This window comes from Oryx dammah, unplaced genomic scaffold (genome assembly GCF_014754425.2).
Source record: "Oryx dammah isolate SB20612 unplaced genomic scaffold, SCBI_Odam_1.1 HiC_scaffold_28, whole genome shotgun sequence".
NCBI lineage: Eukaryota > Metazoa > Chordata > Mammalia > Artiodactyla > Bovidae > Oryx > Oryx dammah.
In genome coordinates, this window is record NW_024070212.1 from 4,008,233 (window position 1) to 4,026,135 (window position 17,903).

Consider the following 17,903-nt stretch of genomic DNA (forward strand, 5'->3'; position numbering starts at 1 on the left):
AGTGTATTACACCCCACTGCCAGAGTAGAGTGGCATCCCAAAGGAGATGAAACTGTCCCTTTCTTATGCTGTCTGTGTATTTTCTCCCCATTTCAGGGTTGCTAATTTGGATTCAGATGGTGCTGGACTCAGTTCTGGATGCTTCAGTTACTACTTGTGTGAACTGAAAATTTTACTTAATTTCTAAACTTAAGTTTATTCATCTATCAAATAGGGAAACTTCTTTCCTGGTAACTTCAATGTTGCCCCCAAATTGTTGTAAGAAATCATATATGAAATGCTTAGTGCAGAGCCTAATAAACAGTAAGAGGCCGGACAAGGCAACTAGAATTATTACTCAACTCTCTATCTTCTTGCTTCCTCTGTTGCTTCCCTCTCCTGCTCACTCATTTCACACCCCCAAGATCAACTCCCAGCTCTAAGAGGACAAAAATGATACCTGCTTTCACCTGTCATTCATTGAATTACTAGATGGGCTGCTTCCCAGAGCCACTCTTAGAAGCTTAACTGGATTTGAAATTTAAAACCGTCTCACATTCATGTGTATCTTAGACATTGCTTTGAACCTGGGAAATTTAAAAAAAGAAATTTTTTTTAAGGTGGATATATGTTTTAGAAGTTCACTAGTTCTCTCGGGACACCAAATGGCTTTTTGGAAAGAATCCTGTGACAAGTTAAGTGTAAATGAACCGGAAACAGAGATTAAATTCCTTCTGAAACACTCCTGGGTGTGGAAATGAAGGAAAAAGCAAATGGAAGATGCCTCCCTGTTTTGTCGAGCTTCACGCGGCTGGCTTCCCTTAAGGATGCCAGCTGAGCTGTGGGGAGAGCTGGACTGGCTCAGCTGGGCCTCTGGGGTACCCTGCAGTCAGGGGGTTACTTACCTCCTGGGGTGGGGCAGTGGAGGTGATTTGATGGGAGAAATGTTCACTCCAGCTGCTGTTCCGGCAAAGCTCCTCTCTGGGGACCTCCAACTGGCACCTTTCACCGTTGTTAAATTCACTTAAGATAAAAGCGACACCAGGCAAATGACAGGGGAAGTGCCATTAAGGAGTGAGCGTCAGCAGTGACTGACAGGCAGGCGCTGCTAAATAAATGCTCTGCTGAGAGCCTCAGAATTATCTGGGTAGTGGGAATCACTAGCCAAACACCTGCCTCAGCCAGACTGAATGCACAGGATGCGGATCCCAGCCCAGAGGCTCAGCCCTCTGTTTCTTGGGGCCTCGGCCTCCAGCCGGGGCACCCACACCCCACCAGCCCTCCAGGAACAGCACCAGCGTCCACCAGAGAGCTCAGTGGGTCCTGAAGAGGGGTGCCTGTAGGTGGTGGCCCAGGAGCTCAGATTGGGTAGTAACCCATGCCCCAGGCAATCAGGAGAGAGAGGAGGACAATTTAGCAAACCATGAGGGCTCATCGTCTGTCAAGTCTCCCATCCCGCTGTTTCTCAGTTTTAGCTTAAAATCGTATTGGCCAGGACTTCCCTGGTGGTCCACTGGTTGAGAATTTGTATTGCTCTTCATCCTGTCCGTGATACCGATTGTCCTGTTGTATCTCACTGGGCGCACTGCTCGCTGAACCCAGGGTAGGCAGGTGTGAGCTAAGAGGCTGGTAGGGGACTCAAGGAGCCTCAGGTACTACAGACACGTTTATTCTCTCCTGGCTGATGCGGAAGCTGTAGCAGCAGCCATAGCATAACCGGATACAACTCAGCCTCTCTCCTGGCTGCCACAGTGGCCACAACCGCATTCTCTCCTGGCTGGCACAGCAGTCGCAGCAGGAGACACGCTCTATTCTCTCCTCTCGGGGCTGACCCCACAGACACAGACGTGATGCAGCAGTGAACGCCACTGCTTCCTAGGTGGAGTGCATATACCCATGCTGCACGCAACCCATGACCAAGCAAGGCCTCGTGACGTGCATGCACAGGGCTATAAATGACCTCAGCTGTTACATGGTCACTATTTACAAAACACGGGGCCGGAGAGCCTGAAGACGCCATCTCGGCTAATTTGCTCTTTCCCTACACCTTGCGAGGGAGCTGGGTTTGATCTGTGGTCAGGGAACCAAAATTCCACATGTCGCAGAGCAGCAGCTAAGTCTGCACACAACTAGAGAGTGCCCCAATGAAAGGTACTGTATGACACAATGAAAACCCCGTGTGCTGCAGCTAAGACTCAACACAGCCTAACAAATAAATAAATATCTAAAACATCACATTGGCTATCGATCCTTTCTCGGAATCATGGAGCAGCAGATCCACGGGGACCCTTGCTCGGATATGCTCATCACCCTACTGGGCTCAGGGCAGGAATCCTGCAACACTGGGTCTTATTGAACTGCTCGCTTAATCAGTAATTGAGGTGATTTCTTGTATTGGAAAGTATCTGAAAGAACAGTGACAACCACAAGAGGCCACAAGGAGAAGGAAAGATGGTGGTCACACAGAAAGTCCGCAATTGTTAATATATTGTTGGAAGATCTCAGAAGCCAGAATACGTGCATTCCAATCAGCTCTGCAGTATCATAGTGTGCGAGCTTGGCAGAGTTACTTATCTCCTCCGTGCTTTCAGTCTCCTTATCAGTAAAATAAAGTATGGAACCCACCTTACGCAGCTGTGAACGAACCATAAGTTTAAAACTGGAAGCACTTAGGAGAGGGCCCAGAGCACTGTAAAGACTAAACAAATGTTAGCAGTTTTCATGCAGCGATTCTCACCAATCTTTGATTGCAGTTGCAGTTACATTAGATTAGGGGTTCTCTGCCTGGGGAGATTTTGTCTCCAGTGGACATTTGACAATATCTGGGGATGTTTTTGGTCACAAGTTGAGAGGTGACTATTGCCATCTAGCGGATAGCGGTCAGGACTGTTGCTAAACGTCCTATATGCACAGATGGCCCCTGATAACAAAGAATGCTCTGGCCTCAGAAGTCAATAGTGCTGCATCAGATTAAGACACCAACTGTGATAAATCCCAGCCCTCCCCTACTCAGCCTGAACTACAGCTCTGCCTCAGGGCATGTCATAGTATTTTCCAGGGATGATGGGTGATGATATACGTCACATATGCTTGGGAACTCACCTCTCTTCTGCTCCAGCCTCATCTCCACCTGTGAAGTGGCTGCCTCCCTGTGATGACTCCTCTGCTGGTGCCACCCAGAACTGAGTCGGAGGTTGGGGCCAGGGTGGACTGGTGGCTTCCTCCCACACCTCTGAAACTTGTTACCTAGCTGATGTCTTAAAGAGATATCACTGAGTGCTCAGAGGCTGCCGATTTTTACCAACATAGCCTTCAGCTTCTCTTCTTAATTTTTTTCTCAGTTGAGTCTCAAAACCAGACTCTCTGGCTGGGTTTTGGAATAGAGTCCATGTCACTGAAATCATCCTAATCTCATCTTCTTGGGTATCTCCATCGCCAGCTTTCCTTCAGTCCAAAGCATAAAGATCTCATGCATTATCATATCTGTTTCATCAGCTCATACAAACAGACTCTTTGAGGCAGGAAGCCAAAGGTGTCCATTCTTAGCAGTATTCTTGCTGGCACACATGAACTTATAGATAAATATCTTTAAAACACAACTGTAATTTTGCCATACGCATTTAGGCCTAAATCTTTCACTAAACAAAATAGCATTAACACATCCAGATATCACTAAATAACCTTCCGCACCTCAGTTTTACTGACTCTACAGAATTCCGTTTCATTGTCATGGAACATCTTTTAGCCCATTACCATTTTATTAGATATTGGTGTTTTTTCCCTAATATTGAAAACAATAAGATAGTGTAGCACCGAATATCTTAACAAGGCATCTTTATTGCTTGCCGAATTATTTTCTTAGGATAAATTTCTAGAATATAACTTAAGGGTTTTGATACCTGTTGGAGAAGAAAAGACTTGAGGACTTTGTCCCAGGCAACAGTGTCTGCCCATCATAAGGACATCAGAATGTGTGTGCCCATGCGTGCATGCTCAGTTGTGCCCAACTCTTTGTGACCCCATGGACTGTAGCCCTCCAGGTGTCTCTGTCCATAGCATCTTCCAGGGAATAATAATTGAGCAGGTTGCCATTTTCTTCTCCAGGCATCAGAATAGCAGTTCAATATTCAAAATGGCTGGGAAAGTTAAGTCCTTTAGTTGTTGAAACATTCTAGTTAGCTGAGAATTTTTATCCACTAATATCATATGTGGAAGGATTATTTTAAATAACATACTTAATGCTAATTTACTCAGAACAAAATTCCATCTTGCTTTAATAATTCAAAAGGCACTCGGTGCTTCGAGGTCATTAATATAACCTTACTTCTCAGTGTGGAATTTCAGATGATGTATGTAAAAAGCTCTTTGTAAGTGGCAAAAACTGTAGAAATATGAAGGCTTGTGATTTCAATTTTTAAATAGAAATTGCAGTAACCCAATTCATCAAGAAATGACATACCTTGAACATTTCTTTTTTGGATAAGACCTTGATATTTATTTACATGTCACTTACTCTTTCCTTATAAAAGCAAAATAAAGAATGTGTAAGAATTCCCATTGCTTCAGGTTCTTTTCATTATGTTCCAGATGAATATGTTTTACTAAAATTTTGGTATCTCAAAACATCATTCAGTCATAACTTTTTTCCAGTATGCCCCCAATGATAAATTTAGGATGATAATGATAGAGAAACATCACAATGAAGGAAAAAGTACTTTCCATTATCTCTGCCTTTATCAAGTGAGGATCTTATCGGTAGATCCATCATTACCCTTAACTACCTCTTGTAGCCATGATCTTGGGTAAGTCAATTGCTCTTTCTGGAACGTATTTTCTACATAACGAAGATCTCTTTAAGCTCTAAAATGTCTATGATTTTATGACTTGGCTCTCTCTTTTGAAGGATTTGAAATTCAATTTTTTTAAGAATTCTTGAGCTAAAGAAAGGCATTTTTTCTTAGATAACAGGATGCTGAGTGGAACTTTCCCCAGGATCCTGGAATGTTGGCTCAAACCCCAAAGCTAAGAACGATAGATGAGAAGTAACTCCTCACTTTAAAGACAGGAAATAGAAACATCTTGCCAAAAGATGCTCAAGGGAGGCAGCATCTCTCCAGCAATGGCCAGCAGTGAATATGAGACACATGCAGAGATTCAAATGAATGACTCAGAGATTCCCTAAAAGAAGGTTTTTAGACTAGCAAGGTAGACAGTGATATCTCTCACCCATTTACTTTCCTTTTCCAGTTGCCTTCCTCCAGATCAACTAATGAGGACCCAAGAGAAATACTCATAAGACTGAGGGTGCTGTGGGAAGTGGAAAAAGGTCTCTCACTGACCCACTGGATGTTTTCAAAGTACAGAAGGCTGCAGGGCAGAAGGAAAGAGATGTGGTGAAAGGGTCTTGGAGGGTCCATGGAAGGCGTCTTTGAGATTGTATGTGAAACACATGACTGATGCCTGCTCTCCTCCTAGAATTCAGAAAGCTGGAGACCAGCTGTTACCATGCACAGTAGTGAGATCAGAAGAGAGAACAATAGCAGGGGGCCAGCTATGCTACCACCCTGTGGTCTGGCAAGGATGAATGAGTGTCCTATGACCAAGGGGGTCCTATGGAAATTCCCTGGGCTTGAATTACCTTACAAGAAGGCTTCCCTGGTAGCTCAGCTGGTAAAGAATCTGCCTACAATGCAGGAGACCCCAGTTCAATTCCTGGGTTGGTAAGATCCCCTGGAGAAGGGGTAGGCTGCCTACTCCAGTATTCTTGGACTTCACTGGTGGCTCAGCTGGTAAAGAATCTGTGCATGATGCGGGAGACCTGGATTCGATTCCTGGGTTGGGAAGATCCCCTGGGGAAGGGAACCCACTCCAGTATTCTGGCCTGGAAAATTCCATGGACTGTAAAGTCCATGGAGTTGCAAAAAGTCAGACATGACAGGGATTTTCACATTGCTTCCCCCAGTGGCTCAGCTGGTAGAGAATCTGCCTGCCAGTACAGGAGATACAAGAGACACGAGTTCAATCCCCGGGTCAGGAAGATCCCCTGGAGAAGGAAAAGGCAATCCACTCCAGCATTCTTGCCTGAAGAATTCCATGGACAGAGGAGACCTGCAGGCTACAGTCCATGGGGTCGCCAAGAGTCAGACATGACTGAGTGTGCATACACACACAGGGGAGAGTAAGTAAGAGCTATGGAGTGAACAGCCTAGAGAGCCAAGGTTAGTCAAGAAAGGCTCTCTGTGGCGCCAGTGGCCTGAAAGTCTACTCCTCTTCAACTAACCTCCTTCCCCTGCTCGGGCCTCAGGCTGTCCAACAGACAAAAGGGGGAAGTGGAAGACCGAGAACAAAGAACAAAAAGATCATAGCATTCCTGCTTCCCAGCTGTGGGTTCTCAAGGCATGAGTTAAGCATGAATTATGTCCAGATTTTTCTCACTACCTTGTCATGAATCTTCCTCTATACAACTAACAATGAAATTGCATAGTAAAACAATAATCAGTTAATGCAATTTCATTGTTAGATATATAGAGGAAGGCTCATGACAAGGTAGTAAGAAAAATCTAAACATAAAATTGTTTCAGTGAATTTCTTCTTCAGATATGTAAGACATTTAACAAACTAGAAAAGAATATTCTTTATTCATACCTATAAAAGCCATGTAGAAAGAAATCTATACTTTTCAAAGAAATTATTTTTAAAATTGGGCTTGTGGAAAGAGCCTTCAAAGACAGACAGACTCAGGTTAAATTCTTTGTTCTACTTCTTACTATTTATGTTAAAATAAATCATCTAGTCTATCTGAGCTTCAGTTTCTTCATCTCACCTGTAAAATGGGACTGTGAAGCTTGCTCAGTCATGTCCGACTCTTTGCGACCCCATGGACTGTAGCCTACCAGGCTCCTCCATCTGTGGGATTCTCCAGGCAAGAATACCGGAGTGGGTTGCCATTTCCTTCTCCAGGAGATCTTCCCAACCCAGGGATCGAACCCAGGTCTTCCGCATTGTAGGCAGATGCTTTACCATCTGAGCCATGGGACTACTAATATTTATTTCACTGAATTGTAGGGATTAAATGAAATCACATGTAATATGCATTGACTCAAAGTACAGTCAATAAATTTGTATCCTGCCTTCCCTACTTGTTAGTCCTGAAGTAACCTTGCCTAATTTCATTTATTCTAGTTCGAATAAATAATCTGCTTTACCTGTTAATTATCGTACACCTCCTTAAATATGCAATATTAGCAGCTTGGGGACACTCTTTATACCCTTTCCTTTGCACTTATATATTACTCTGAAATTTGCATTTTTCCTCTTAAATTATATATTTGGACACCTCTCTGGAGAATCCCAAGGATGGGGGAGCCTGGTGAGCTGCCATCTATGGGGTTGCATAGAGTCGGACACGACAGAAGTGACTTAGCAGCAGCAGCAGCAGCAGCAGCAGCAGGGCAATACATACAACTCATGTTTATTCTCTATAATAGCTTATGAAACATTCTGTAACTTGATATTCCTATTTTAATTTCTCCTTTTCACTGATGTTCAGGTTGCTTCCAGCTTGTTGCAGGGATAATGAATGTCATGACCACTCACGTATGGAAACCATGAGCACTGGGGTCTGCTCTTCCCAATCTGGAATCCCCACAGAGGGACTGCAGAGGCCAAGAACGTGTGCATTCAACAAGGGAAACTATAAGCAAGGTGAAAAGACAGCCTTCCGAATGGGAGAAAATAATAGCAAATGAAGCAACTGACAAACAACTAATCTCAAAAATACACAAGCAACTCCTGCAGCTCAATTCCAGAAAAATAAATGACCCAATCAAAAAATGGGCCAAAGAACTAAACAGACATTTCTCCAAAGAAGACATACGGATGGCTAACAAACACATGAAAAGATGCTCAACATCACTCATTATCAGAGAAATGCAAATCAAAACCACAGTGAGGTACCATTTCACGCCAGTCAGAATGGCTGCAATCCAAAAGTCTACAAGCAACAGATGCTGGAGAGGGTGTGGAGAAAAGGGAACCCTCTTACACTGTTGGTGGGAATACAAACTAGTATAGCCACTATGGAGAACAGTGTGGAGATTCCTTAAGAAACTGGAAATAGAACTGCCTTGCTGCGTCGCTTCAGTCGTGTCCGACTCTGTGCGATCCCATAGATGGCCTTATGACCCAGCAGTCCCACTGCTGGGCATACACACTGAGGAAACCAGAATGGAAAGAGACACGTGTACCCCAATGTTCATCGCAGCACTGTTTATAATAGCCAGGACATGGAAGCAACCTAGATGTCCATCAGCAGATGAATGGATAAGAAAGCTGTGGTACCTATACACAATGGAATATTACTCAGCCATTAAAAAGAATACATTTCAGTTCTAATGAGGTGGATGAAACTGGAGCCTATTATACAGAGTGAAGTAAGCCAGAAAGAAAAACACCAATACAGTATACTAACACGTATATACGGAATTTAGAAAGATGGTAACGATAACCCTGTATGCGAGACAGCAAAAGAGACACAGATGTATAGAACAGTCTTTTGGACTGTGGGAGAGGGAGAGGGTGGGATGATTTGGGAGAATGGCATTGAAAAAAACATCTATAATATCATATATGAAACGAATTGCCAGTCCAGATTTGATGCAAGATACAGGATGCTCGGGGCTGGTGCACTGGGATGACCCTGAGGGATGGTACGGGGAGGAAGGTGGGAGGGGGGTTCAGGATGGGGAACATGTGTATACCCGTGGTGGATTCATGTTGATGTATGGCAAAACCAATACAATATTGTAAAGTAAAAAAAAAAAAAAAAAGAATAGATAAATTAAAATATTTCTTAAAAAAAAAGAAAAAAGAATGTATGCATTTTGATGATAAAAGATATTGACCTATATTGAAAGTGTATTAGGTAAATTCATTATGTGAAAAAAAAAAAAAAGAACCACCTAGCAAACAACTCTAACAGAGTTTGGTGAATTCTTCTGTAAAGTGAAAGCAACTTCTTATCTAAAAAGACTTTAATTTGTTTGGTAAATTCAAAACCTCAGAGACTGCATTTTTTTTTTTTTTTGACCGAGGGAAATTTCTGTGCCAGAATGGGTATGGTGAATGGCTCAAGGAAAGTTTAATAATGTATTATCAACTTAGTATTCAAGGCAGGACTCCAGTTCTCTGAATAATTTCTTTCCCTCTGGTCACTGGCCTCTGTGAGGGGGATGCGAGCTACTTGCTGCATCAGAAACCGCTCCTGATGTCACCATGCAAGCTCTTCCCATTTAGAAACAAATCTAGTCTCTGGGTCACAAGAAAAGCTACATGTCACATGTCACAAACTGTCAGCTCTTCTCTCCCATCACTCTTTATTATTTAAGGGTATGGCTGAGATCCCATCATCTTTATCTCTCAAGGGGCTGGAAGCCTCAGCAGCTTCCTTCTCTCTCCTTCCTTTTCCATATTCCTCCGGTCACCGCCTTTTAAGAAGATGTTGCTTGGTGAGTCTCAGAATTGCCTGACCCTTTGGAGACCTAGATTCCAATACTGATAATATCAATACCACCAAGACCATTGGAGGAAAATTCTAAACCTGCATCCATCTCTGGCAGACTACAGTGTGTGCTCCGTCATGGAGCTGAAGTGTCATTTTTCAAAAGATTCATCAAAAACCATTGTCCTCTCTGCCTTCCTGTGAGCATGAGGAGCTAACATCTTGGAAGTGATTTTTCTTAGTTTTCCTCTTTTATAATGATAACAACAATATTTTTGTGAATGCTTCCTATGTACCAAGTTCTTTGGGAAGCACTTTCTATACATTATCTTGTTTAATCCTTAACAACAACCAGTTTGATTGTTGTTGTGTCCAACTCTTTGTGATCCCATGGGCTATATCCTGCCCATCTCCCGTGTCCATGGCAAGAATACTGAAGTGAGTTGCCATTCCCTTCTCCAGGGGATCTCCTCGATCCAGGGGTCAAACCCAGGTCTCCTGCACTGCGGGCGATTCTTTACAGTCTGAGACAGCAGGGAAGCCCCATTTTTGGTTGAAGACAATCATATTCAAGAACATTAGGTAACTTTTACACTGTATCACAATTGTAAATAGTAGAGCTTAATTAGAACCATCTTTTTTTTGAAAACCATGTTCCAATATAACATGTTATAATAACAAGTCCCCAGTAGAATTAATATAGGTAGAATAAGGTGAGACTGGATTTTTCCAGTTACCTTGGCCAGGGAAGGCATGAGGAAATGTTTGCCTCACACACATAGTTGGGCAGAAGCGTTGCATGGTAAAAACAGTAACATGGTCAATATATATTATTCAAATTATATTGCTGAATAATAAATTTCAAAGGCATTAAAAATTCAACTTTCTATGATAAGACTGTAATAATGGGTTATTTCTGATTATTTACAATGAACTTCAGTATCTTATGGAGTCTTGGGATCAGAGAAATTCAGACACTCAAAAGTAGAGAAGACTTTGGTCTTTTTTACCCACTTACTTGATTCTTAATTCTCTTATTCTGTATTCTTGAGATGTGTCTCGCTCAGTAATGTCCGACTCTTTGTGACGCCATGGACTGTAGCCTATCAGGCTCCTCTGTCTATGGGATTTTCCAGGCAAGAGTGCTGGAGTGGATTGCCATTTCCTTCTCCAGGGGATCTTCCCGACCCAGGAATCGAACCCAGGTCTCCCGCATTGTAGGCAGATACTTTACCATCTGAGCCGCCAGGGAAGATCCGAGGTGTGTCATAGATCTTCTATTTGGAGTTCACTAGCAAGAGTGACAGAGAAGGCAATGGCACCCTACTCCAGTACTCTTGCCTGGAAAATCCCATGGACGGAGGAGCCTGGTAGGCTGCCGTCTATGGGGTCGCCCAGAGTTGGACACGACTGAAGCGACTTAGCAGCAGGAGCAGCAGCAAGAGCGATCTTGATCCCACATGACACAAAGAGCCACATATGTAGATAGATGATTACAATCAAATGTGATGAATTCTGTAAAATGTATATGTACAAGTTTCTAGGCGGTATAAAAAGGGAACCAGCTGGGATGGAGGGGGATTCAAAAAGGCTTCTGAGGGAATATGAGAGTGTGTTGGCTCTTGAAGTGAGTCTGACAACAAAGAGGGACAGTAGAGGAGTGAGTGGAGATAATTCAGATAGCTGGAAGAAGGCGGAAGTACTCAATATTCAGCAAGCATGTGAGTCATGCTACAGGTGTCCAGGGTGGGTGGAGTACAGACTGTGGGTGAAGGAATGTTGACAGCACAAGAGCTACGCTGGAAAAGTCTATCCCATGCTGATGAGTTAGGATTTTATTCTGAAGATGAAAGGAATCAGTGATGATTTCTGAGGGAGAGAAACCCCATGAATGGAGGAGCCTGGTGGGCTATGGTCCATAGGGTCTCGAAGAGTTGGACACGACTGAAGCGACTTAGCATGCATACAGAACGAATCAAATCTGCGATTTCTAATGAGCACCAAAGAGCAGCAGTGTGGGTGATGGGTTAGAAGAGGATGAGAAGGAATCTGGGAGACCCTGCGGAAGCTGGGAGGAGGGACTTGGCGAAGAGGACAAGGAGGGAGGCCAGATAACAATAGATTCCGTCACTACTTCGTGGCTAAATAGTAAGAATTTGGCAGTAACGTGCATGCTCTATGGGTAGATAATGGCAGAAATAATGAATAATACCCAAGTTTCTAGCTTGTACCTTGGTACATAAGGCAGAAGAACCCAGGAAGAAGCAGAGCCAAGGCTACCCCATCACAGACAAACTGTAGCTATAAAACAGTTCTTTTTGTATTGATCTGACAACTACTACCCTTTAACATTCTCTGTATTGGCCATAGTCTGTTCTTCATCTTTTCAAAGAACAATGAACAGTATTTTGTAAATGCACTAAGTTGTTAATAAATAAAGACTCATAATTGACAGACATTTAAAAAAACAGGTTTTATTATCACTCTCTCTGTATATATGTATTTATTGATATATTTATATGCTCATATCTGAGCTCCTATGAAAACAAGAATTATGTAACTCCAAGGGTTCATTCCTCTGAATATGCTTAATATCTGAAAAATAAGGTTTCCTTCTGAAATTTTATAAGAAATAAAAAATAAAAGTTCAGCCAGAACATACAGTCAGAGGCAATGGATAAATTGTGAAAAAAGAGATTGCACCCCATCCTTCCCCTCCACTCACTGGCCTTTTCATTGCTGGGTGTTATATGTATTACCATTTATTCCATCATAATGATTAGGAGGCTGATTGCAGTTCTGTTCCTGATATGATGCTGCTTTACAAAAGCCCTTGGGATGAGAGAATCAAATACAGAATTTGCTGAAGGGCACAAATATCAGCAGTGTTCAGCTATCCAAATCCAACCTAATGACATTTGGCTAAATCTGGGATGTCAAAGATGCCATTGACCTTCAATGACAACTATTCCTAATTGTTTTCTTTTTCCCTATCCAGACTTTTTCAAAGGGAGTATATCTTTTGACTTGGTCAGTTACTAAACTTCACTCAAGGAAGATACAGGAAGAATGAAATGGTTCTGTATAGAGGCACAGTATGTGAAAGTGAAAGTGAAGTTGCTCAGTCGTGTCCGACTCTTTGCAACCCGTGGACTGTAGCCCACCAAGCTCCTCCGTCCATGGGATTCTCCAGGCGAGAATACTGGAGTGGGTTGCCATTTCCTTCTCCAGGGGATCTTCCCGACCCAGGGATCGAACCCAGGTCTCCCACATTGCAGCCAGACGCTATGTGAAGGTTATACCAATTCCTGGCTGTGCCAACATGCCTCGCCTGTAAAAAATCAGTGTAAACTCAAGCAGCACAGCATTTTCTTCCTTCCATGCAGATCTTTACTTGGATAGCCAAGTTACAAAAATGTCTTACTTTAGTAGGAATATGTGCAGGTATTTCTTGTGCTTATATTGAGCTTATACAATTTTTCATCTCCTTCATGGATCATGTCTTGTCATAGTGAAGGGGCTTGCATAACTCAGTGACGCTATGACCCATGCCATGCACAACCACCCAAGACGGACAGGTCATAGTGAAGAGTTCTAACAAAACATGGTTCACTGGAGGAGGAAATGGCAACCCACTCCAGTATTCTTGCCTAGAGAATCCCATGAACAGTATGAAAAGGCAAAATGATATAACACTGGAAGATCAGGTCTTCAGGTGGAAAGATGTTCAGTATGCTACTGAGAAAGAGCAGAGGGCAATTACTAAAAGCTCCAGAAAGAGTGAAGTGGGCGGGGGGGGGGGGCAAAGTGGAAATGACAGTTGCAGATGTGTCTGGTGGTGAAAGTAAAGTCTGATGCTATAAAGAATATTATTGCATAGGAACCTGGAATTTTAGGTCCACGAATCAAGATACGCTGCATTAAGGCTCCTGTCTCTTCGGGGGTGTGGGTTCGAATCCCATCACTGCCAATCCTTCTAGGACTTCCCTGTAGCTCAAATGGTAAAGAACCTGCCTGTGATGCAAGAGACCAGGGTTCAATCCCTGGGTTGGGAAGTTCCTCTGGAGAAGGGAATGGCAATCCACTCCAGTATTCTTGTCTGGAGAATCTCATAGACAGAGAAGCCTGGCGGGCCACACTCCATGGGGTCGCAAAGAGTTAAACATGACTGAGTGACTCACACACACACACACACACACACACACACACACATTTCACACGCTAGCAAGTTTATGCTCAAAATCCTCCAAGCTAGGCTTCAGCAGTATGTGAGCCGAGAACTTCCAGATGTACAAGCTGGGGTTCAAAGAAGCAGAGGAATCAGAGATCGAATTGCCAGCATCCACTGGATCATGTAGAAAGCAAGGGAGTTCCAGAAAAATATCTACTCTGCTTCATTAACTATGCTAGAGCCTTTGATTGTATGGATCAGAATAAACTGTGGAAAGTTCTTCCAGAGGTGGGAATACCAAACCATTTTACTAGTCTTCTGAGAAACCTGTATGCAGGCCAAGAAGCAACAAAACCAGACATGGAACAACTGACTGGTTCAAAATTGGGAAAGGAGTATATCAAGCTGTACATTGTCACCCTGCTTATTTAACTTTATATGCAGAGTGCGTGAGTGCTAAGCTGCTTCAGTTGTGTCCCACTCTCTGTGACTGTAGCCAACTAGGCTCCTCTGTCCATGGAATTCTCCAGGCAAGAATACTGGATTAGGTTGCCATCCCTCCTCCAGGGCATCTTCTTGACCCAGGGATCGAATCTATCTTTAATGTTTTCAATTTAGTTTTGTAGTTCTTTAAAGTGGTCATGCAAGACTGAATATTCTTAATTAACAATTGCTACAGCCGGTAGATACTTAAGATTGTACTGTGTAAAAAAACTGTGGATAAATGAATTATTAGAAAGATTAAAAGGGGGTAAAAAAATGAAGCATATGTGGAAAAAAGTAGCTATCGAAACTGGGTTATAGGTAACATTGTACTCTGAACTTGTGGGCATGTCAAAAATATTCATAATAAAATCCATTAGAAAAATTAAGCTGACTCCATATGGCATCCATTTTGGACTCTCCAATAGTGAAAGACTTGCACTTTATCTCAGTCTAGATCATAACCTCTCATCTGAGTTTGGCCTTTCTCTCAGCAGTGGTACCCAGGGATCCTCTAGTTTCACCTTCCTTACTTTGGCCTCTTGGTAAACTGCCTATGCTGCCCGCCATTCATTATCTTAGAGTCGCTGATAAAGGTTGCTGCAGCCCCATGGGCTATCCTCCAAAGGAAAAGAAGGGGAAATTTCTGGAGGTCCCTGGTTGGCTACTTCCCCTCAGTTGTTCCCCATTCCCCCACTTCATGGTCAAAGATATTAAAGGCATCCTTTCAATCAAATATCGTTTATTATCTTTCTGTATTTGTTTGGAGAAAGCAAGAGAACTGTTTTTGTTTTAATGGTGATTATATGTCCTCTTATGAACTCATACTTCAGTTATCCTCCTCTCTCTCCTTTACATGTCCAGAAACAAGACTAGACTTCTATGACAATTATCATGAATCTTGTAGAATTAACTGCAGAAATTCCTAGGGCTGAACATCCCACTAGAAACATTCCTAAAGTGGGCGAGTGTTCCTCCAGTTCCCCAAGTGCTGGGTCTCCTCTTACTTTCTTCTGGCACCCTCTTACTATCCTACTTGCTATTCAGTCGCTCAGCCATGTCCAACTCTTTGCGACCCCACGGACTGCAGCATACTAGATTTCCCTGTCCTTTACTATCTCCCAGAGTTTGCTCATCTTATTTGTACAGATGACAAAATAAAGAATCCTAATAAACTGGCAAAACTAAAGTGGCAGTAGATTAGAATCTTCTCATAATAACACCAAGACTGTACTTTTTTCCAGGGCTTTTGCAAACAGCTTTGCATGCATTTTCAATTAATCCTCAAGATACTCCCATGCAGTATATATTGTTAGGTCACCATTTTATGGATGTAAAAACTGAAGCCCAGGGAGTTTCAAATTTCTCAGGGTCATGCAGCTATTAATAATAAGGATCAGTGCAAAGATTCAGGCTCAGTTCTGTCTGAGTTCAAAGCCTATGCTATTGAACATCATCTAACAGTGTCTTACGAATCCTCATTTATTCAGGACTCACATCAATATTAAACACTCTTCCTCTCCTGCCAGGCCTCTCCCTTGTTACTGGGTGAGTGACCATGATGTTAGCCACCACTGTGGAAAGAAAACCTTTGTGACAGTTAGTAGTCTTCATGCATGTAAGAGACTCAAAATAAAGCAAAATAGCCCATTTGCATAAGCACGATCTGCTCAAATGTCAGCAAACACGAGCTGCGACAAATTTGAAGACAAGGCAAAGGAGGATCAAGCACCGCCACTTGCCTTCCACCCAGCTTTGTTGCTGAAGCCTCTGTCCCTGGGACCTGCCGGGGAGCACGTCCTGTCCAATAAGCCCCAGCCAGACAAACATTGTCATTTGACTTCAGCAGATCGCTCTGATCCAAATCAGTTCTCAGTCCAAGCTTGACACCCAATCATGAGTGGAATTTGGTTTGACATGTACCTGGCTGTGAAAGCCAAGTGCTGGCCCCCACCCCTGCCCCACTTGACCCCCATAGCCTCATATGTCAGAATGTGACATCCCAGGTGTCAGCTGTAACTCCAAGTGCACAGAGCAGGAGAAAGATGGGCGGTGACAGCAGAGGCTGTGGTACCCGCCCCAAGCCTGGCACTGGCACCCGCCTCCTGCCTGCATGGGGGCAGCTGGCACCCGGAAGCTGGGTGTCAGGGAGGCTGGAACACCACTGCGAGAATTCTTTTCCCTTGCTTAAGCACCTTTCATCATAAACCCTGAAGCACTCAGTGCAACTCTGGATATCAAAAAGCAATCTCCCTGGCTGGAAGGACCCAAAGGTGCATGAGTGTAGACATGAGGTCACCGAGGACACAACAGTTCACAGTTTTGCCCCTAGAGGCAAAGTGGGAAGGCGATGTGAGCGAAAGGAGACAGAAAGGAACACTAATGGACATCTTGATATGGACGATTCCTGAATTAGGTGCTTTGTCCAAGCTGTATAATTTTATTGTCACAACACTGTAAAGCTCAGAAAGAAACTTGCTCAAGATCACACACCTATTAAGTAATGGCCCTGGCATCCAGCGTGGTGCACTGCACAGCCTCCTTCCTTCTTACTGCTACACTTCCCCAGCTGGGGCAAGGAGAGCAGTGCCAGGCACAGGACGCATTGCATCGTCTCTCCTATCTGGCCCCAGAGACGGGAAGGAATGACCAGATTCAGGGTCAGACCAGCCTGTCTACTTCCTAAGCCCTCAAGATTCAGTGAGAGCTAAAAACCTCCCCTTCCTCACAGATATCTTATGGCATCCCTGGGACTTTTCTTGTTCCTCAGAATGCATAAGCAGGAGTTTTCAGCTCCTTGAGAGGAGGGTCTTACCCCCAGGGTGCTGAGGTATAGAATGATGACGGCTGCTTGACAAGATGATGAGTCAAATGCTTGTAGAAAACCCGTGATCACTTTTGCCAATAAAATGAATGGCGTAGTAGAATACTGTATTCCCGGGTTTGGGGATTTTTGATTTTTAGTAACATTGAGGACTGTCATGCAATTGCCAGTGTTTTATATTGACAGAAAAATATATAAACCATCTCCAGCTATTATCACTGTAATCTTATAAAGAAGAAAACCGTATGAAAAATGTAGGATAGACATCATCTCATCATAAAAATAGGTTTTCCAAGAAAGAAAGTTGGCAAGCATGTGTGGACATATGTACATGTTTCGTATTTTGTCACAGATGAATGAAAATATTATCAAGCATCAGCATGGGTCCTTAGACTAACATTTAGCAACCCCTAATTAAGGTGGAAAGACCTTAGACTGAGAATCAATGTACCTGGGGTCAATCTCTCACCACACTGCTAACAATCTTTGTGGGCAAGATTTTTCATTTCTCTGGTACTTAGCTTCTTGCCCCATAGTTTGGAGTCATAGAGCCCATTTTAGAGGGTCACTGAGAGGAGTAAATGAAATCATGAGTTCAAAGCACGGATGAAGAGATTTGCCAGTTTCCTCATCTGTTAAAGAAGGGAAGTAGATGAAATAAGCTTTGAGATCCCTTCCAGCTCCCTGATTCCAGGAAAGCAGCCCACGCCTCCCAACAGAGCCACACAGCATACCCCTCAGAGAGGAGATGCTTTCTCCAAGAGAGACTCTCGAAGAGAAAGTATCTCATAAATCTCAGGGTAGATCAGATACGGGGTGAAGTGAAACTTGCTCAGTTGTGTCCAACTCTTTGTGACCCCATGGGCTGCACAGTCCATGGAGTTCTCCAGGCCAGAATATTGGAAAGGGTAGCCGTTCCCTTCTCCAGGGGATCGTCCCAGCCCAGG